Source organism: Eurosta solidaginis, chromosome 3, assembly GCF_040869045.1.
Source record: "Eurosta solidaginis isolate ZX-2024a chromosome 3, ASM4086904v1, whole genome shotgun sequence".
Lineage (NCBI taxonomy): Eukaryota > Metazoa > Arthropoda > Insecta > Diptera > Tephritidae > Eurosta > Eurosta solidaginis.
Window position 1 is genome coordinate 193,004,795 of NC_090321.1, and position 22,321 is coordinate 193,027,115.

A 22,321-nucleotide genomic window follows, 5' to 3' on the forward strand; every position below is an offset into this window, starting at 1 on the left:
CCTTTCGATTTTTGTACACATTTTGTTCCACATTTCCACAGCGCTGGTTTTGATTCATACAGTTTTATGAACTTTATATAGAATTTCTGCTGAGTCTCTGTTTTTGAACCCATGATAGATATTTTTTGAAAACAAACTGCAGGTTAAAGAAATCCATGCAATATTTTTCTATAAATAGCTTGCATGCATTGTACAGGTTTACAATAGCTTGCATGGTCTGATGCAAAAAAATTGGATGGTACACAACTGCGTCGTGAGCGGGTTGGCGTAAGGTAGAGTTTTACATTGGGTACTTTCACAAACTTAATTTTTGTTTGTTTGTTTAAAACTGAGCCCGAGTTTACAAAAAAAAAAAGCTTATTCGCAATGAAAAAAGGAACTTTACAAAAACAAATCTTACATACATAACACACATATCAATATAAAGACAGAATGTCTCAATTGTGTTAGTGTAAAAATGTGATAAACTAGAAAACAAATACATGCAGTGCAGGATAGCCTAGTGTTATGGTTAAGGCTACTGTAGTTTCATCCTGTAATTCGCCAAAAAAATATCTTCCCCCGGCGCTTCACCTTATTTGTAGTCCCGTCGGAGTCATTTCAGGATCCTTTAAGATCATTTGGGAACCCTCCGAGATCATCTCTGGATGGTTTTGGGGATCTCGTCATGGTAATTTCGGGACTCTGTCGGGGTCATATCGGGAATTTTACGGGATCATTTCTGGATGGTTTTCGGGATCCCTCCGAGATCCCGTCAAGGTCATTTCAGGACCATTTAGAAACCCTTCCGGGAGCATTTCTGGATGGTTTTAGGGGTCACTCCGAGCTCCCGTCGGGGTTATTTCGTGGCTTCTTCTTGATAATTTTGGAATCATTTGGGGATTTATGAGATTATCAGCTCATTTAGTTCTTTTATTTATTCTATGACAAAAATAAAATACATTACATACATATATTCTATTTTCTCTTTGCGGATGGGGCCGCGGGTAAAGGCTAGTGTAGTAAAAATCCTTAAATTTTAATGGAAATGATTTCTTAAATCATTTTTACGGTCACTCTTTACTTTAGCTCAGAACTGCTAAAACTCATCCAAAAATATCGGAAAGGTTTCAAAAGATGCTCTTTGAACGAATCCAAAAGCAGACACTGAAATTTTTTGTTTCGATGAAGAGATATTTGCAAAAGAAATTGAAAATTTGCATGTGGTTGTTGTAATTTCGATGATTTTGTGAAGTGTTTTGTGCGGATATGGTTTAGATGTTCAAACCGGTGCTGGAGCCACCCAAAGTAAGTTATTATAATCACGACTGCCGAAGGCCGCTAATGCGAGAAGGTGTTCTGTTCAAAAATTCTATAGATCCCACTCCACGTTTCACGGCGGTTCGGCGTAATTTTTCGGTTTTTTGGAAATATCGTTTGACCGAAATATAATTTTAAGTTTCCGCTTTCAGATTCGTGGTCCTGGGACCAAGGCGCGTTTTCTCACACTCCCGATATTTTTGGTTGGGTTTTGGCAGATGTGAGCTTAAGTAAAGAACTACATATTTTACACCTCATAAAGGTATAAAGTATGTAGTTCTTTACTTAAGCTCACAGCTGCCAAAACTCATCCAAAATATTTTATACCTCATCAAGGGTGCCTTTCATGGGGGTGTTGCGCCTTGCACTCACCGGCGTCACCCCAAATCGTCGAATCGTAGGTGTTTTTACACCCTCCCTACCTCATGTAGGGTCGGCTATAGGGCCAAGGGCCAATCCAGGCAGGATAGGGCTGAGGGAAAATCCAGCCCGGATATTCCGAGGGCCGGTACCTGTCGGGGAGGGGCCACCGACCGGGAGACCTTTGGGGCGGCTGCCGCCCATCTCGTAGCCACCAGCTCGGCTGCCATTCGGCGTCAAGCGTCTGGCGTTTTGGCTGCTGGGGTCTCCAGGGATGTGGGGGTGGCCGGCTCTAGGGTCAAGGGAGTAAAAAAACCCAGTCACCGGGACAAGCGCTGGGCTGCCCGGATACTGCGCAGGAATGCCTCCTCGGCGAGGGGGAAGTTTCTGCGGAGGACTGGGCCAAGTCACAGCGTGACCTTGCTTGGGCGAAACAGATGTTGCCGGACTTCAAGCTGGACTGAGTTGAGAGCGATAAAGCCTTGAAGCGCCAGCGGTCTATGAGTGAATCCAACCCTACGGCACCGAAAAGGGCCAAGACGTAGGGAGGCTAGACGCGGTCTTTCGCCCAAATAGCCAAGGATCGGCAGATCATTGGCGTTATGGACGAGAGCAGCGTAAATGGCAGGATCCCGAAACAGCAGTGGAAGTGGATTGAGGCAGCGCTCGTTACTGTGGCCGTTAAGGTCAAAAAAGACAACCCTGGTCCACCGTCTTCTTATACCGATGCGGGGTGGTTCCAGGGCAATATTAAACTAATTGCATGTGACGGCGCCAGGTCGGCGAAGCTTTACAAAGCCGCCGTCTCGCTATTAGGTGAGGTGTATCCGGGCGCGCGCCTCAAGGTAGTGGAGGCACGTGATATCCCCTCACGACCAAGGGCGAGAGCCTGGGTTCCAATGACCCCAACGGACCCAGCTGATATCCTGGAGCTGCTCCAGGAGTACAACCCCGGTCTACCGACCCAAAACTGGAAGGTGGTTAACGTGGAGAAGACTGAAAGGGCCACGATGCAGATAGTCCTGCTGCTCGACAGCGCAAGCGTCGAAGCGCTGAAAAGGCAGGATTTCAGGGTAAGCTACGGCTTCAAGAATATAAGCCTTAAGGTTTATAAGGCTGACGTTGAAGCCTTGGTAAACCTTGAGTCTCGTATGGAGATGGTTGAACTCCCCCCAGTGAAGACGAGATGGAGGTAGACGAGGGCGAAGAAGCTGGCGGCTACGTTTCGTTAGGCTCGAGCGGAAGCTTGGCTCTCAGAGGGTTGTACTCTGAGGGTCAGCTTCTGGAGGATGGCGATTCGGGCGCGACGCTCACAGAGGAGAGCGCAAACAAACAGTGATTCGGGTCCTCCAAATAAACTTGCATCACTGCAAAGCACCATCAGCTGCACTCCTACTGCACCTGTCTTCAGGTGTGGTAGACATCGTACTAGTCCAGGAGCCGTGGATCGCCGGCAATAGGGCTGTGGCCTGCGGACACCAACGTATAAAGTTTATAGCACTCAGGAAAAGGGTAAGCCTCGCACATGTATATTGGCTAAGTCTTCTATCCAATTTTAGCGATGGGGATCTGACAGCGGTTAGCGTCGAGGTGTTAGGGAGGAGCTTTAAACTTGCTTCCTTCTACCTAGCGCACGATCACCAAGGCTCATTACCCCCGGATAATTTCAGGGAGTTCGTGAGAGCAGCAAATCCACGAAACGATTTCATCCTACTCGGAGGCGATGCCAATGTTCATCACGCCCAGTGGGGCAGCAGTGATACAAATGACCGAGGTGTCTTTATTTAACTACCTTTTAGGCACTAATCTAATTATACCTTTCAGTGACCTGATCGTTTCATGGAGAGTGCTAAAGGAGCACTAGTTTTCTGACCATAGATATATAAGCTTTTCTATATCACAGGCGCACACAAGTCCTAAGTACATACAAAATATTAGAAAAACGAACTGGGGCTACTATAAAAAGATAACAGATAAAAAGCTATCTGAAAATGTGCGAGCCCCAGAAAGCGAGGAGGAGCTAGACGTGTTTGTAAATAACTACAGTCAAAAATGTAGGAATGCTTTAGATAGGGCTTGCCCGACTAAAAAGGTTTTGGAAACTCACAAACCACCATGGTGGTCGTCCGATCTTGATAAGCTTAGGAAGTCATGTAGGGCGACCTTTAATAAAGCAAAGCATGATGGACATGAATCCTCATGGGCTGCTTAAAAAGCGAAAATAAATATATATAAAAAAGCAATCCGATATTGAAAGCGATCCTCCCGGTTAAGGAAGGTGCTATCGAAATCTCCAACTCAGCTAAGTTACGTCTAAAAGCCGGATGGGCACTGGACGGACTCCAGCACTGAAACCATAAACTTGCTAATGGATACACACTTCCCAGCAAGTGCGGGCGTGTCTTCAAGTATTGTCAGCGGAGGGTCACCTAATGATCAGCTAATAAGCGAAATCACAGATGATAAAAGGATAGATTGGGCTTTACAGACCTTCAAGCCCTATAAATCGCCGGAGCCGGATGGAATTTTTCCGGCTCAGCTACAGTATACTGCCGAACTTATAAGGCCCTGGATAAAAGGGATGTTTATAGGTGGTCTTAGGCTCAATTCAAAACCAATTCTTTAAAATGTCAGATAAACCGAATACAATCGTTGACCGAATGTAGCGAAAAAAATTTATACTCCGCTATAGAGTGGATCAAAAATACCCCACGGTAAGCTATGGCTCAACAAGTGGTCAACAGCTGTGTTCGCTGCAAGCGCCCAATAGCAGTAAACTGGCATCCGGCTACTCAGTCTCCTGCAGCTGATTTTGACATTCTTCCATTCTCGTTCGTGCCAGGTTTCAAAAGTCATAGCTTTCAGGTGGTTGTCAGCAAGTTTTCTTATTAGACTTTTAACTTGCGCTTAACTTTCCACAACAAGAACTCGATGCACTTTCACAAAAACAAAAAAATATGCATAATACGTAAACGAGATAAAAGTTGAGCGAAAAACGTGAAAGCAAATAAATTCAGAGAAAAAGTTGGGGAAAAACTGGATACGTCAATTAATTGGAAAGCGAACTTGGAGCAAGTTGGCGAAAGTGCACCTCGTCAATGGGAGGATTTTCATTTCTGTATTAAACTAAATTTAGGTGGTTTAGCCTTAAAGAAGTGAAAAACTTAGTGCGGTGATTGTACTGAAAATAAAATAGAATTAGAATTGGAAAGAGTTTATCTATAACAAAATACATACAAGTGTAGCTAAAGCTAATCCTTCAATGGTGGAAAATTACACCACCAATGAAAAAAGGTGTGTAAGATCGTTGAAAAAAAAGAAAAATAACGTGAAAATAAAACGTCGTGTTATTGTGCCGTGCAAAAACCTGCCACAGCCGAGATAATTTAATCCAGACTTCACAGCTGGAGTTTTGTGAATCCAAACACTTATTTTAGACAAGTATTCGTATATATTAACGTCATAGCTGCATTGAAATACAAAAAGGTATACATATATACAGACAAGCACGTTCTGTAGTAGGTACCGTTTGTTAATCACACACTACATATTTTATGAATGCTTATTGCCTCTGGAGCAAAGAAAACCCGATATTTATGCAAACCGGCTGCAGCGATACGGTCACTAATACTTTTACAAATATAAATCGGAAAGTGTATACAATTTTATGTTAATATCGGAAAACAAAAACGGTCGGGACGTGGTAAAAACATAAATTGTGCTTTTGTGTGTGCTAAATTATGAATTGAATTACCGAATAACCAACTAAAGACATTCATGCATCCATCAGCCAATCCGATTTTTAACTTTAAATTTTAAAGATTTGACATTCCTAAACTGACCTGCGATAGGTAAGTCATACCTACATAATCTGTATGTATTTGGCATTACCTTTTTCCATATTTTCGTTTGTTTCACATATATTTTTGTATATACATACATATATTGTGTTTCCTTTCCTGGCTAACTCTTCATTGCACCAACAAAGCATATTCTCACATTCAATACAAACCCTACTTTAGGTATACCAAGGTTTAGTTTGTCCGGGTTTGATAAACTGAACACCCGTTTCTACTAATTTTAGGTGGACAGTATGTTGTTGTAGCAGTGCTTGGTCATACTTTTTCGGTACGCCTATTGTTAGACATGATGTGATGGATTAAAGAGGTCTATACGAAAAAAAGAGCGGTGGGGTAAAACATGAGCAGTTCTGCTATCTAACTCTTGCGTGTATTTGTCGACTTAGCAGGACTAAGATCTTATAGAGAATAATATGCTCTCTTCAATCATGTTTTGGAATAGAACTATTCTGCAACATTTGCTAAGATAGTGCTTTTTCAAACCGGCAGCCGCGAGGGATTAAGAACTCCCTCAACTTCATTCACTCATGCGCGTTTATATCTTATGCTGAGCTATGCCGGGTAAACCCTGTTCTAAGAGGACAATATAAAAAATCTTGCAGCATACCACTTTAACTATTACATAACTAGAAACAACCATGACATTGTTGTTGTTGTTGTAGCAGTGCTTCGCCCCATCCAATATGTAGGTGTGACCGATCACAAATTGTCATCAATATCCTCTAACGGGAGTCCAAGGAAACTTGTTGTTTCAACAGGGTGGACCATAATGAGAGGGGTTTAAGAGGCATTGGTTCCACAATACAGTTAAAGAAATGATTGGTGTCATGTGGGGACACATTACAAGCAGGACATATCTTTTGTATGTCGGGGTTGATTCTGAATAGGTAGGAGTTTAACCTGTTACAGTATCCAGATCGAAGTTGAGCTAGAGTGACTCCCGTTTCCCTAGGGAGAGTAAACAACCATGGCATAAAAACGTCTTTAATACCAATGCCTATGTCTTTGGTCTATCTCTGTTGAGACCGTCAGTAGAGCGTGCTGCTGACCTCCCTAGGCGCGCCATGTAGTTTATTGTTCGTCCCATAGTTATTTATTTAAGTATTTGTAGGATTATGGGCCTTGGTGGTAGAAGTGGGAGAAACAAAATCTAGCTAAAAAGTTGGAGGGTTCATGCACTGAGTGCAGGGTTATAATGCCCTTGGCAGTTGTGGGAGCTGGTGGTGTTGCTCAACCTCAAAAATAGCCGTGCAACCTCACATCTTCGCCAATCTCAAACGCACCTACTCCAAACGAATATCACCAGCTGGTATAGCACTTAGAATATGATGCATGCCTGTCGTAAAAGGCGGCTACAATTAACTGAACTGAAGGTTTGAGGCCCCATAAAACCATTCCCGCAAAATCCCGATTACCAGAAGATAGGGGAGTTTTGCGGTTACAACAACAAGAACACCAAACGGATCCTTTTACAGGCTTTTCCTAGGGCTTCACTAGGTGGCGCACCCTAATGTACATAAACATACTAACGAAAATTTTGTCTTGAAAAAAAAAAGAATGAATATGTGGTGAATGGTGGGTGGTGGGTAGTGATAAAACTTTAGGGGAACTCATGTAACCGTATAAATTCCTTATAAAGTGTGTAAACGTATAAATTTATATAGTGCGTAAACGAGCTGCCAATTTTTGTATGAAAAATCATTTACACAATTTGTATAAATTTACGCGCACATTTCATTGTGTAAACGCGGTAAACTCAGAGGAATGCAACCTTGCACACATTACCGCAGACATTTTCATCAGAAACTCCATCATCAGCAAGTCATTTACAAGAATATCATTGTTTACTATATAGTTTGGCAGCTTAAGTAGAGGTTATGTTGTGAATAGAGTGGAAGGCAGTGGACTAGGCAGTCGAATGTCATATAAAGAAGGAATGGTGTTCGAAGTTTTTCAAAGTTAAAAAAAAAAAAAATGATAAAAGCTTTAATATAAATAAAACTATTGTTTTAATAACAACAAAAACGCCATATATATTCTGTATACATAAATTGACAAGGATGATCTCACTTTAAAATTTGAATTAAATAATCTAAAGTTTTTTTTGAAACTGAGTCGAGAACTGTGCGTGTGAATGTGCGAATTTTCACCGATCAGCTGTTAGTTGCGCTACTTGGTAAAATTTACAATGAAGAATATCTTAGTAAAGACGGTTTAGTTTTGATTTTTCACTTAATCTTGGCATTTTTTAATTTGTATAACAATTAAAAAATTTTTGTTTGGCAATAATACAGCTGATAAACAATCAAGTTTATCAAGAGTATTTCTAGGTGCGTTCATATAACAGCGTGTGTAAATGGATATAATTTTACACCTTATAAGTTTATATGCTTTCATGAGTCCCCTTATTTATTTTCTACAAATTTTGAAAAAAGACATCTTACATGCATACATTATGTCAACATTCAAAAAATATACATATGCACAGAAGAGATTTAGGCAATTTCCAAGGTCTCTTATTCGCCGTATTTGTAATGCTTAAATCAAGTTTTATATTGGAAACCATGGAAACTTCTGAGTGGAATATCACCCTATCTCGGCTGCCGTTTCAAAAACACTATCACAGAATTCGGTTGAAGAACGCCCTGTTTCAGAATTTGTGTCAAAAATGCCCTATCTGAGCTTAAATTCAAAACATTTTGACATTGGCTTGGGACCTTATGAAAAAAAACCTGAGATAGGGCGTTTTTTATTAAAGGGTGATATTCCCCTCAGTCGTCGATGTAACAGAATAACAAAGGTGGTAAAATTTCTCAGCCACCCCGCAACGTCCAGTACTTATTGTTTAAGGGTGTGAACAGACACTTGGTCTTTTTAACCATTGCTTATTCCTTTTTCTGTTGTATTTCTACTACTCTATCATTTCATGCGATTTTGTTTTAATTTTTTTTTATCTACATCACTTTCCGTTAAGTCATTGCGACTCTCAAGAGCAGTTGGTTATTTTTCGGTATTGATTTTCCTAAATTTGTACAGACTTATTCCATTCATTTTCTTCTGTTCTGTTTGCAATGAGTCATTGTTTTGCAGATGAATTGAATTACATGGGTAACGTGTATGTCAACTTAGGAACAGTTGAGTTGTTGTTTTGCGGAAAAACGATTATTTTTGTTTCACCACTTTTTGATGTTTCATTCACTAGTATTATTAGACTTTTAGCTTTCGCTTCCTACTGCAACTGGTTCTATGTACCGAAGCGACTCGTGATGTTGCCCGTTCAAGGGCTGTCATTTCACTGTAATTCCATTTAATTTGTGGTAAGGACGCAGCCCACAAATTGTCATCCTTTTAGCAGATCATCGACCCCGTCAATTTTACAAATCTTTTGTGGCACCTTGCTGCTCAAGCCCAAGGGCGTCCCGTAAAGCCGCGGCACAATGCAATTTTTCATATAGATGTGTTTAGCACAAGCGTATGCATTCCAATAACACAATCAACCAAGATGTTGCGTTCGTAAATATGAAGGAACTTCAGACTTGGCAATTGAAGTTTATTACGCCTTGCCCTCACATACAAAATTTCGCGAAGCACTGTTATAAACATTCTCCCTATACAACAAAAATACTTGCTAACATATTTTGTGTTGTGTTGTTGTTGTTGTTGTTGTAGCAGTGCTTCGCCCCACCTAACAGACGCGACCGATCACAAACTGTCATCAATATCCTCTAACGGGAGTCCAAGGAAATTTGCTGTTTCAACAGGGGTGGACCATAGGGAAAGGGGTGTTAGAGGCGTTGGTTCCACATTACAATTAAAGAGATGGTTGGTGTCATGTGGGGACACATTGCAAGCGGGGCATACATTTTGTATGTCGGGGTTGATTCTGGATAGGTAAGAGTTTAACCTGTTACAGTATCCAGAACGAAGTTGAGCCAGAGTGACACGCGTTTCCCTGGGGAGTATGCGTTCCTCTTCCGCAAGTTTTGGATACTTTACTTTGAGTACTGGGTTCACCGGGCAATTCCCGGCATAAAGGTCCGACGCCTGTTTGTGGAGTTCACCAAGGACCTGCTTGTGTTTTTTCGCTTCATACGGCTGTGTTCTCAGATGCCGTATTTCCTCAAAATGCTTACGGAGATGACTCCTTAAGCCCCTAGGCGGTGCTGGCTCGTCAATCAGATGTCTGTTGGGATGCCCAGGTTTCTGGGTATTCAACAGGAACTGTTTGGTCAGCATCTCGTTTCTTTCCCTGATGGGGAGTATTCTCGCCTCATTATGTAGATGGTGTTCTGGGGACATAAGAAGACAGCCCGTGGCAATTCTGAGAGCAGTATTTTGGCAGGCCTGTAGCTTCTTCCAGTGGGTAATTTTTAGGCTTGGCGACCATATGGGTGACGCGTAGCACGTAATCGGCTGGCTAATTGCTTTGTATGTAGTCATGAGCGTTTCTTTATCTTTTCCCCAGGTACTGCCAGCAAGGGATTTGAGGATTTTGTTACGGCTCTGAATTCTCTGAACAATTGCGGCTGCGTGCTCACCAAAATGTAGATCCTGATCAAACGTCACACCCAAGATTTTGGGGTGTAGGACAGTCGGTAGCGAAGAGCCATCGACGTGGATGTTCAAAATGGTTGACATTTGGGACGTCCATGTTGTAAATAAGGTCGCGGAAGATTTAGTCGGTGATAATGCCAGGTTTCGCGAGGCGAAAAAACTGGAGAGATCAGGGAGGTAGCCGTTTATTTTATTGCATAGCTCATCGATCTGTGGGCCTGGGCCTGTGGCCATTACTGTGCAGTCATCGGCGTAGGAAACGATTGTGACTCCTTCCGGTGGTGAAGGTAGCTTAGATATGTAGAAATTAAACAAAAGTGGGGATAGGACACCACCCTGTGGCACCCCTTGTTTAATTCTCCTTGGCTTTGATGTTTCGTTTCTAAATAGCACCGATGCCTGGCGACCACCCAGATAATTTGCGGTCCACCTTTTAAGACATGGGGGAAGGGTAGACCCTTCCAGGTCTTGCAGTAACGAGCCATGGTTGACCGTATCAAAAGCTTTTGATAGGTCTAGCGCTACGAGTACTGTTCTATGGTGGGGGTTTTGATTTAAACCGCAATTTATCTGGGTGCTAATGGCATTTAGCGCGGAGGTAGTGCTATGGAGTTTTCTGAAGCCATGCTGATGGGAGGCTAGTTGCAAATTTGCTTGGAAATAAGGGAGCAAAATGGATTCGAGCGTCTTTGCTACTGGCGATAGGAGAGATATCGGACGATACGACTCTCCTATGTTAGCTGGTTTACCAGGCTTTAGTAGCGGGACCACCTTGGCCATTCTCCATTTCTCGGGGATGACAAAGGTGGAAAGAGACAGGTTGAAGACCTGCGCTAAATATTTGAGACCCTCTTTCCCTAGGCTTTTAAGCATCGGCATGGCTATGCCGTCTGGGCCCACTGCTTTGGATGGTTTAGCGCGACCAATGGCGTCCTCAACCTCTTTAGCGGTGATGGTGATTGGTGACGCGCTGAATTTGTGTTTATGTGCGTGTCTGTTGGCCTTCCGTCTAACTTTGTCGACCGTAGAATGCATTATATATTGTCGGCAGAAAGCGCTCGCGCATTTTTTCGCATCCGACAGCACTTTATCGCCAAAGGCGATGGAAACTTTGTCTTTGTGCTTAGTCGGATTCGATAGGGACTTTAAGGTGGACCAAAGTTTACCCACACCGGTAGAGAGGTTACAACCTCTTAGGTGCTCCTCCCATTTCGCCCGCTTGTGTTCATCCACAAGCAATCTGATGCGTTGGTTTATATCCCTTATTTGGGGGTCGCCTGGATCAAGCTGCCTTATAAGGTCACGTTCTCTCGCTAAGTTTGCGGCCTCCGCCGGGAAGTGGGGCCGAATTTCGGGAATTCTCCCGGCGGGAATGAAACGTGCCGAGGCGGATTCAATGACCTTGCGGAAGGCACGCTCCCCTTGGCGGGCATCAGTCGGGATAGGGAGGGCAGCAAAGAGGTTGTCTGTAAAGGATTTATATTCTTCCCACTTTCCTTTTTTAAAGTTTATGAAAGTGCGTTTTTCGGTGACGATGAAGTCGGCGGTACGCTCGAGCGAAACAAGTATAGGCAGGTGGTCGGATGCCAATGATACCATCGGCTGCCAGTTGACGCAGTTTACGAGTTCTGCGCTCTCGATTGAGATATCTGGCGAACTGTGACAGCTTCCTACCATACGTGTGGGCGTCTCCGTTTATTGTGCAGAACGTCGTTTCTTCTATTTGATCCGCCAACATCTCGCCCCTACTGTCCGCCCGCAAATTTGAATGCCATAGATCATGATGGGCATTGAAGTCGCCTAAAATAATGCGATTGTTTCCAGTGAGTAAGGCTCTGATATTAGGGCGGTATCCACCGGGGCAACAGGTGGCAGGGGGGATGTAGATGTTGATGATTTCTAGGTTTGCATCGCCTGACCGGACAGATAGGCCTTGACGTTCTAAGACGTTGTCCCTGCGGTCGATGCCAGGATCAAATATGTGATATTGCACAGAGTGGTGTATTATAAACGCGAGGCCGCCTCCATTTCCGCTCTCGCGATCTTTTCTGTGGACATTATACCCAGAGCAGGTCTGCAATGCAGATCGTGCTGTGAGTTTAGTCTCTTGAATCGCAGCAATGCGGATGTTGTGCCGCTTCATGAAATTGACTATCTCCGTAATCTTCCCAGTTAGTCCATTACAGTTTAACTGCAGAATTCTGAAGTGCATGAGGGGAGACGTCGCCACTCTGGGGGTAAGTGACGGGTGACTACGCCTGGGTTGAGGAAGGCCAGGACGCAATTGCTGTTGTGGCCCTGGGACTGGGCGTCCTTGGGCAAGCATTGGGGTACCCGGATGATTTGGGTTTGCGACCTGGCAACATGGCGCGATGATACCCGTCGAGGGGTTGCCGTAACCCAGCGGGTCAGGGGGTTAGAATATACCCGCGGTAGGTATGCCTGTCGTAAGAGGCGACTAAAATACCGGATTGGCCTGAAGGTTTAATGTGGCCATATAAATCGTTCCCGAGATGGTCGGGCCAGCACCTTAATGATGCTGTGTTACCGGAGCGTACCGGATCTGTAAACGGCAAAGGACCATCACATCGATCACTCCCTAAACCTTCGGGGAGCAACCGTATCGCTACAACAACAACAACAACAACAGGGGTTGCCGTCGCGGAGACCAGAACATCTAGGAAAGTGGCACCACCCAAGGCAGGAGCTGCATTGGGCGGATGTCGCAAACATATATATTCTGTGCTGGCAAACGGTGCAAACGGAGGTAGGGACTAAGAGTCTGTTTCCCTGACCTACACGATTGCTGCCGGAAAAGAGGGGGGGAGAAGACGGGGGCAGGGGCTGTTGCTCAGCATTGCTTCCGACTCTACTACGAAGATTGTAGTTATGAGTGGTAACAGCTGTTTGAGTTGTTGGCGCCGTAAGGCGCGAGCAGCAGCGGGTACTTGTTGTGGCTTGCTGAGCAGCGGGCTGCTGGAAGGTAATGGGGGGTGCTTAGACGTAGACTACGGGGCGCCCTTGGGCGTGAACAGCAAGGAGCCACAAAAGATTTATAAAAGTTACGTGGACGTCGGGTTTTGGGATCAAGCCCAGAACAACCTGTCCGATGCAACCATCCCTTACACGAGACACACTGCACAGAGTATGACCGTCCTAAAAAGATTCTTTTCCGGCAGATGCAGCAAAACCATTTCTCAGGACCGGGGTCAGGAGACGGACCCGGATTGGATTCGATACCTTCCCGGAGCAAGAGAATATGGAGCAGTCCTGCTGCAAGGAGCTGCTGGGAGGATGACAATTTGTGTCGTATTTAATTGTTATATTCGAGTTTTTAATTGCGAAAAGTGTTAGAAAATTGACCAACCATTGGGAAAAATAATTTCACTTGCAAAGTGTGCCAAAACCCTTAGCCAAAGCAAATGTCAAATTGTTCTTCTTATGATTTGCTTGCAACAAAATTTGGTAGTTGGCTACTTTTCCATATCAGATGGCGCCAATGTCGCTCAATCTACTGTTCTCCATAAAAATACGTGCAATCTACTCATAATGCATAAGCTTGTGTTAAACTCATTTAAATTTTAATTAATACATAAATCAAAAATAAAAATTAGTTAAAATTAATATTGAAATAAAATTGACATTATGATCTTTTGTGATCGATTCCTTTATTTTACTTCGATATCGCAAGCAACGCGTTGGCTAGGCTTCTTCTCTTCTTTTTACATACTTTTCGGAACCGGAAGTCACCAAACCCTGCTCGACACTTCGTGCTGCCAGATTACTATAATTATATTCAGATAACTTATTCTATTACGGCTCGGTCAACCTGACAATCAATCGACCTCGAGTGATCCATACAATCCTTAATTTCATCCAAATATTCATAATCAGTATAATCACTTACAATTTCTTCTTCTAAATACTCATAATCTGTACAATAATCATTTGACATACAGTCATCAGGACTATCAATGTTGCCTTCCAAATCCACACCTTGACCAGGCTCTAACCACTTCTTCATGCGACTTGAATCAATTACATTATTGTATGGTATTTGAGTAACTTGACAATTTTCAATATCTTTAACTACATATCGGTCACAACCCAACTACTTATGCACTACATATGGAACTTTATACTTAGGGATTAGTTTCTTATTTTGACCCACAGTAGTGTCTACATTTTTTATTACCACCGAGTCCCCTATTTTAAATTCTCTGGAGGTTTATGACTTCGTTCGAAATTGCTCTGATTATGCAACTGAGATTTTTGAATGTTAATATCAGCCTCATTTCTCAACACTTCTAAATTTTCAATGGGCTTAGAGTAAATTTCATGCAAGTATTCGGTTAATTCATCAATTTGCTCCCCCCTTTGTTCAACACCAAACATCATTTGGCTGGGAGTCTGCTTGTTGTTGTTGTTGTAGCAATGCTCGCCCCACCTAATAGCCGCGACCGATCACAAATTGTCATCAATATATCCTCTAACGGGAGTCCAAGGAAACTTGCCGTTTCAACAGGGGTGGACCATAAGGAAAGGGGTGTTAGAGGCGTTGGTTCCACATTACAATTAAAGAGATGGTTGGTGTCATGTGGGGACACATTGCAAGCGGGGCATACATTTTGTATGTCGGGGTCGATTCTGGATAGGTAAGAGTTTAACCTGTTACAGTATCCAGAACAAAGTTGAGCAAGAGTGACACGCGTTTCCCTGGGGAGTATGCGTTCCTCTTCCGCGAGTTCTGGATATTTTTCTTCAAGTACTGGATTCACCGGGCAATTCTCGACATAAAGGTCCGACGCCTGTCTATGGAGTTCACCAAGGACCTGCTTGTGTTTTTTCGCTTCATACGGCTGTGTTCTCAGGTGCCGTATTTCCTCAAAATGCTTACGGAGATGACTCCTTAGGCCCCTAGGCAGTGCTGGTTCGTCAATCAGATGTCTGTTGGGATGCCCAGGTTTCTGGGTATTCAACAGAAACTGTTTGGTCAGCATCTCATTTCTCTCCCTGATGGGAAGTATTCTCGCCTCATTATGCAGATGGTGTTCTGGGGACATAAGAAGACAGCCCGTGGCGATTCTGAGAGCAGTATTTTGGCAGGCCTGTAGTTTCTTCCAGTGGGTAGTTTTTAGGCTTGGCGACCATATGGGTGACGCGTAGCACGTAATCGGCTGGCTAATTGCTTTGTATGTGGTCATGAGCGTTTCTTTATCTTTTCCCCAGGTACTGCCAGCAAGGGATTTGAGGATTTTGTTACGGCTCTGAATTCTCGGAACAATTGTGGTTGCGTGCGCACCAAAATGTAGATCCTGATCAAACGTCACACCCAAGATTTTGGGGTGTAGGACAGTCGGTAGCGTAGTGCCATCGACGTGAATGTTCAATATGGTCGACATTTGGGGCGTCCATGTTGTAAATAAGGTCGCGGAAGATTTAGTCGGTGACAATGCCAGGTTTCGCGAGGCGAAAAAACTGGAGAGATCAGGGAGATAGCCGTTTATTTTATTGCATAGCTCATCGATCTCTGGGCCTGGGCCTGTGGCCATTATTGTGCAGTCGTCGGCGGAGGAAACGATTGTGACTCCTTCCGGTAGTGAAGGTAGCTTAGATATGTAGAAATTAAACAAAAGTGGGGATAGGACACCACCCTGTGGCACCCCTTGTTTAATTCTCCTTGGTTTTGATGTTTCGTTTCTGAATTGCACCGATGCCTGCCGACCACCCAGATAATTTGCGGTCCACCTTTTAAGACATGGGGGAAGGGTAGACCCTTCCAGGTCTTGCAGTAACGAGCCATGGTTGACCGTATCAAAGGCTTTTGATAGGTCTAGCGCTACGAGTACTGTTCTATGGTGGGGTATTGACTCAAACCGCAATTTATTTGGGTGCCAATGACATTTAGCGCGGAGGTAGTGCTATGGAGTTTTCTGAAGCCATGCTGATGAGGGGCTAGCTGCAAATGTGCTTGAAAATGAGGGAGCAAAATGGCTTCAAGCGTCTTTGCCACTGGCGATAGGAGAGATATCGGACGATATGACTCACCTACGTTAGCTGGTTTCCCAGGCTTTAGTAGCGGGACCACCTTGGCCATTTTCCATTTCTCAGGTATGACAAAGGTAGAAAGAGACAGGTTGAAGACATGCGCTAAATATTTGAATCCCTCTTTCCCTAGGTTTTTAAGCATCGGCATGGCTATGCCGTCTGGGCCCACTGCTTTGGATGGTTTAGCGCGACCAATGGCGTCCTCAACCTCTCTAGCGGTGATGGTGATTGGTGACGCGCTGAATTTGTGTTTATGTGCGTGTCTATTGGCTCTCCGTCTATCTTTGTCGACCGTAGGATGCATTATATATTGTCGGCAGAAAGCGCTCGCGTATTTTTTCGCATCCGACAGCACCTTATCGCCAAAGGCGATGGAAACTTTGTCTTTGTGGTTAGTCGGATTCGATAGGGACTTTACGGTGGACCAAAGTTTACCTACACCGGTAGAGAGGTTACAACCTCTTAGGTGCTCTTCCCATTTCGCCCGCTTGTGTTCGTTCACAAGCAATCTGATGCGTTGGTTTATATCCCTTATTTGGGGGTCGCCTGGATCAAGCTGTCTTATAAGGTCGCGTTCCCTCGCTAAGCTCGCGGCCTCCGCCATGAAGTGGGGCCGGATTTCGGGAATTCTCCCGGCGGGAATGAAATGTGCCGAGGCGGATTCAATGACCTTACGGAAGGCACACTCCCCTTGGCGGGCATCAGTCGGGATAGGGAGGGCAGCAAAGCTGCTGTCTGTTGCAGATTTATATTCTTCCCACTTTCCTTTTTTGAAGTTTATGAAAGTGCGTTTTTCGGTGACGATGAAGTCGGCGGTACGCTCGAACGAAATAAGTATGGGCAGGTGGTCGGATGCCAATGTTACTATCGGCTGCCAGTTGACGCAGTTTACGAGTTCTGCGCTCACGATTGAGATGTCTGGCGAGCTATGACAGCTTCCTACCATACGTGTGGGGGCGTCTCCGTTTCTTCTATTTGATCCGCCAACATCTCACCCCTACTGTTCGCCCGCAAGTTTGAATGCCATAGGTCGTGATGGGCATTGAAATCGCCTAAGATAATGCGATTGTTGCCAGTGAGTAAGGCCTCGATATTAGGGCGGTATCCACTGGGGCAACAGGTGACAGGAGGGATGTAGATGTTGATGATTTCTAGTTTGCATCGCCTGACCGGACAGATAGGCCTTGACGTTCTAAGACATTGTCCCTGCGGTCGATGCCAGGATCAAATATATAATATTGCACAGAGTGGTGTATAATAAACGCGAGGCCGCCTCCATTTCCGCTCTCGCGGTCTTTCCTGTGGACATTATACACAGAGCAGGTCTGCAATGCAGATCTTGCTGTGAGTTTAGTCTCTTGAATCGCAGCAATGCGGATGTTGTGCCGCTTCATGAAATCGACTATCTCCGTAATCTTCCCAGTTAGTCCATTACAGTTTAGCTGCAGAATTCTGAAGTGCATGAGGGGTGACGCCGCCACTCTAGGGGTAAGTGACGGGTGACTACGCCTAGGTTGTGGAAGGCCAGGACGCAATTGCTGTTGTGGCCTTGGGACTGGGCGCCCTTGGGCAAGCATTGGGGTACCCGGATGATTTGGGTTTGCGACCTGGCAACATGGCGCGATGAAACCCGTCGAGGGGTTGCCGTCGCGGAGACCAGAACATCTAGGAAAGTGGCACCACCCAAGGCAGGAACTGCATTGAGCGGATGTCGCAAACCTATATATTCTGTGCTGGCAGACGGTGCAAACGGAGGTAGGGACTAAGAGTCTGTTTCCCTGACCTGCACGATTGCTGCCAGAAGAGGGGGGGGGGGGGGGGGGGAGAAGAAGACGGGGGCAGGGGCTGATGCTAGCATTGCTACCAGCTCTACTACGAAGGTAGTAGTTATGAGTGGTATCAGCTGTTGGAGTTGTTGGCGCCGTGGGCGCGAGCAGCAGCGGGTACTTGTTGTGGCTTGCTGAGCAGCGAGGCTGCTGGAAGGTAGTGGGGGGGGGGGGGGGCGCTTAGGCGTAGACTACGGGACGCCCTTGGGCGTGAGCAGCAAGGAGCCACAAAAGATTTATAAAAGTTACGTGGACGTCGGGTTTTGGGATCAAGCCCAGAACAACCTGTCCGATGCAACCATCCCTTGCACGAGACACACTGAACAGAGTATGACCGTCCTAAAAAGATTCTTTTCTGGCAAATGCAGCAAAACCATTTCTCAGGACCGGGGTCAGGAGACGGACCCGGATTGGGTTCGATACCTTCCCGGAGTAAGAGAATATGTAGCAGTCCTGCTGCAAGGAGCTGCTGGGAGGATGACAATTTGTGGGAGGGACGAAACAAATTAAATGGGGTCACACTGAAATGACAGTCCTTGGTCGGGAAAAATCCCGAGTCGCTCCGGTACATAGAACCGACTGCCTTGGGAGTCTGCTTAGTTGCACAGTGTACAGTATTATTTATTGCAAACTCCACCCTAGACAACTTCCTTCTCCAATGGCTTCGTTAGCTTCGATAAAATACTTTTTAACACCCTATTCACTCGTTCTACCTGGCCGTTCGATTGGGGTGAAGCTACTGCATTTAAAATATGACTCACGTTACACTCTTTACAGAAGTTCTCAAATTCATTGGAAGTAAATGCTGTTCACCGACCACTTACGATTCTTCGTGGACGACTGTAATCTACAAAGTACTTTTTAGGTGCACATATACTCTCTTTGGAGCTTGGTCTAACCGCATATAACTTAACAAACTTCGTAAACCCATCAACGGTCACCAATACATGCCTTTGTTTCGATTTTACCGACTCCAATGGTCCAAAGTGGTCAATGTGTAATGTATCAAATGGCTCGGGCCTTTTCGGAATACTGTAAAGATTTCGCTCTCTGTTGCTAGGCAAACTAGAATAATATATACACTTCAAGCAATTTTGTATAAATTTATTCAGCTTTCTCCTCATCAAAGGAAACCAATAATGCTTCTGTATTTGATTTGAGCACTTATCTATTCCTTGATGACCATAATTCTCATGTACGGTTCTCATTACGTTTTCCTCCATTTCCGATGGCACATATAACTGCTGGTATCGTCCACTAACGCGAAATACTAAACCATTCTCCAACTCATATCCCGGCACCTCCCCGCCTTCTAGCTTTTCCTTTAATTCGCGAATATTTCTATCACGCGACTGTGCTATTTGAATATTCAGATCAACCTCATTCTCCCCAATATAACACACCGGTACCCTACTCAAAGCGTCTACATGTGACATCTGATCCCCTCCCCTGTGCTTTACAACGAAATCAAAGTTTGAGAAGTTTAAGGTCCACCGCGCAATACGAGGGTTCACAATTTTTTTTCCAATGTCAACACCAACGAGTTGCAGTCCGTAACAAGCACAAAAGGAACCCCGTCCAAAAATGTACGAAACCGCTCCAATGCATTAACAATCGCAAGCGTTTCCAACTCGAAACTATGATATCTCGATTCCGCTTCAGTAGTTGTTTTAGAAAAATATGCAACCGGATGGAGTTTTCTGTCATCCTGCTTTTGTAATAATACCGCTCCATACCCCCGAGCACTCGCATCTGTATGCATCTCGGTTTCACGTTGTGGATCGAATATACATAACACAGGCGGTTCTGTCAATTTATCTTTCAATGTTGCAAAGCTACTCATACACTCATCTGTCCACTCAAACTTTACATCTTTACGCGTCAACTGATTTAAAGGGCCCGCAATCCGGGAGAAACTTGGGACAAAGCGTCTAAAGTAAGAAAATAAGCCCACACATTGTTTTACCTCTTTTGCATTTTTAGGAATCAGATAATTTTTAATTGCCTTAAGGTGTGCTTCGTTTGGACTTATACCCCTATCATTTACACAATATCCTAAGTATTCAACTTCTTTATATGCAAATCGACACTTTGACAAATTTAATTGCAACCCAGCAGCACTTAATAGATCTACTACTTGCTTCAATATTTCAACATGCTCATCAAACGTTTTGGTAGCCACATTTATGTCATCTAAATACACTACAATCCTACCAGCATCAATAAGTGGTTTTAAAATTTTATTAATTAAGCGCTGGAAAACTGCAGGTGCATTGGTCAGTCCAAATGGCATATTTCGTATTGACCCATTGGCGTGACAAAAGCCGTCAGTGGTATGGACTCCTCACTCATTGGTACTTGGTGGAAGCCATCATTCAAATCAAGAGTACTGAAATACGTTTTTCCTCCTAGATAGCTTAAACAATCTTCAATAAGAGGTAACGGATAGTGATCACGTATTGTTAAACTATTGAGCGCCCGATAGTTCACGCACATTCTCAATGAACCATTCTTTTTTCGTACCAAAACTATGGGCGATGCATAAGGTGACTCACTTTGTCTTATAATACCTTTAGCCAATAATTCATCAGTAGTTTTCTGGACCTCAATTTTTTCCTTAAACGATAGCCTCCTCGGACTACTAAACACTGGTGTATCATTTTTCAATTTGATTTTCATCGAATACCCGCTGACAATCGCTCTGCTAGTACTTTTACATTTCTTCAATATTATAGCGCGAAGGATATCTGATTCTATTTTATTCAATTTTGGATCAATATTAATATAATCGCTAACATTCTCTTCCTCAGTTGCATCAACAGATAAAATAATTTCATTGCAATCATTTACACCTTTATCGATCAATTTTCCCACATTGATATTAGCCGTGTTTTTTAACACGCGCGTATACGTTTCGTTTGCGCGTGTTAAAAAACGCCTATCTTCGCTTAGATAATGCTTAGGAGACCCATCTAGCGGCTGTGGTAAAACAACTAGCTACAGCAACAGGGTGTAGCGAAAAGCGGAGACGCAACGCTCTGATGGCCATAGGGTATAACATATAGCTGAATCAGTTGCGATGAATTGTGGACACACATATAATACATAGAATTAGTGTACAGGGTGAAACAAAGACACATATTTCAGTTACATCTGAGTATAATGCGTATTGAAATTTAGTAGGACAAAATTTATGCGCAGCAATTTCAGAGGTGTATTTATAGTTTGTCTCTTAGCAGTCAATATAAAGTTTAAGCGTAAACGGATATACGCGTGTTAAAAAACACGGCTATTATTACGATAACAATTCTCGCTTATCTCTAATTCTGACATTTCTAAGTTTACATTGTTTTGTTTTTCTATGAAAGCAACCTGGTCAACAACTTGTGGACTTTTATATAAATATTTTGAAAGTTCAAGCTTAACAATTCATTTGGATTATAACTAATTTTATTAAAATGGGACAACATTATTCGCAATTTTGTTAACCGGTCCCGTCCAACCAATACTGGAACAACTGCATCCGAATCTGGCAAAATAACAAAATTGTGAATGATACAATGCTTACGAAATATAAATTTACAAGGCAAAATACCATACATTTTTATTTGCTTGTTACCAATTCCATGGTATCGTGTTAATTTTCGTTTATTGCTTAGTTGTACTAACTCTGGCACAAGGGATCGTTTTATGAAACTAATTGGACTACCCGTGTCGAATAATGCAAAAAGAGAGACTAAATCAGTACAATTTTCTCCATTATAGAAGGCAACACTTACCATGTTGTTTGACGGAAGTCGTTCAGTTAATTTATTCATTTCTCGAATCTCCTCATCACCTACAGCAGCTGCGACGTTGCGATTGTTTGCTGATGATACACGACGAGGACAATTATGGCGAGTATGGCCTACTTCTGCGCACATAAAACACGAATTAGGTGGACGTCTGAGTTGTGTACATGCACTCTGATAATGCCCGTACTGGAAACAATTGTAACACCGCACATTATTGACATCTACACGGCTAGTTACGGCGGGCTTCTCTTTGACACGATTATCCACTGTAACAACAGTTTTTCTCATTTTTTCGTAACGCTCCATCAACATTTTTAAACTTCTGATTGACGTTGCACCATATAACATCGACACATAAGTAGATTTGTCGTTGAGTCCGTCAATAATTATGTCGACTAAATCACTTTCTGGTACGTCAGCTCGGCTAGCCATATGTTGCATTTCCACCACGTATTGTCGAGGGGTTTCCCCTGGTTTAATACTACGTGTTTTCAACTGGCTAAATACATCTTGGAGCGAAAACGTTCGTCGATACTCTAGCAATAAAGCAGACTTTAAGTCACTATACGAACGGACTAGA

General features: G+C 43.7%; 1 protein-coding gene across 1 annotated transcript in view; it reads left to right on the forward strand.

Moving 5' to 3' along the window:
* Positions 1-4,529: 4,529 nt before the first annotated feature.
* The window catches only part of kermit (PDZ domain-containing protein GIPC-like protein kermit), a 123,832-nt gene continuing 106,040 nt past the window's right edge, over positions 4,530-22,321 (forward strand). The window contains exon 1 of the mRNA XM_067774391.1: positions 4,530-5,510. The gene's annotated coding sequence lies outside the window, so the exon portion shown is untranslated. The remainder of the gene's footprint in view (positions 5,511-22,321) is intronic.